Source organism: Macrobrachium nipponense, chromosome 23, assembly GCF_015104395.2.
Source record: "Macrobrachium nipponense isolate FS-2020 chromosome 23, ASM1510439v2, whole genome shotgun sequence".
NCBI classification, from domain to species: Eukaryota; Metazoa; Arthropoda; class Malacostraca; order Decapoda; family Palaemonidae; genus Macrobrachium; species Macrobrachium nipponense.
The window spans coordinates 1,913,061-1,914,133 of record NC_061090.1 but is presented as its reverse complement, the minus strand read 5'-3'; positions in this window follow the sequence as shown (position 1 = coordinate 1,914,133).

Below are 1,073 nucleotides of genomic sequence, written 5' to 3'. Positions count from 1 at the left end.
CTGACTTTTCATTTACTTATTTGCTAGAAGTTAAGGACAGTCTTTGCCATTCTCTGTAATTTTTTTCTTTGTTTGACATGTTAAATTTGGTGAATAAAACTGTATTTTGGTAGAACATGAGTTTCATCTAGCTATGACGTAGAGAGAGGGTGAGGGTTAGGAAATGGGAACAACTATTCCCAGGGGGCTCCAATGAACAGGGATGGTGGTGTGGATTTCAAAGTTATGTTTTTTGATAGTAGAGGAAGCTGGGAGAAGGGTGATAGAACGTATTATTAAAATTAATAAAGTCATTAATAAAGCAAAGGTCTGACCAGTAATTAGTTATGATAGTGAAATATATACACACTTCAGTTAGTACTAGTCTACTTCTGTAGATCATTGCATGTTCCTCCGTCCTGAAAATAACATCAAGATGACTTTCAATGCAACTTGAAACTAACAAACAGATGGCTCTGAGTTGACCAAACAGCATTCATTGATGAAGGGGCTACTTGAAAGAGCTGAGCGAAGAGACAGCGCCGTGTCTTCGTGACGGTCCAGAGGAAATGAACCAGGAAATGAAAGTTCAGGTCGGAATCGAGAAATTCGGAGCCCAAAAGAGCGAAAAATAACGGAACAAGAAAAGGGAAAATATTCCAACGTAAACATGAATGTTGTCGATGCTTTGTTGTGACGAAGGTAGACATCTGTAAGAGTAAAGTGGCGGCATAATAGAGTGATTCAAGACGACTTCAAACAAAGCTTGAATTACTTGTTGTGAATGTACAAAAGGAAGGAAATTGAGAAGTGCCGTAACACGTCCATTTCTTCTTTTTTCCTTCCCAACATGTACATTGCAGAGGATGGAAATGATTCGTGATAGGGATTTGATGAAATGAGATATCATGATTGGAAGTAAAACAGACTAGGAGGATTAACGCGGAAGACTAATGTTGGATCTCATATACATGAGAAATTGGACCTTTGTTCAGCATCAGTGAAGAGACCCTTCATATGAAACTTTCAGCCACGGCCCGGTGGAGGTCTGTGTTATTGGCACAAATAGCGGTGCTAGACGCACGATCATGGCT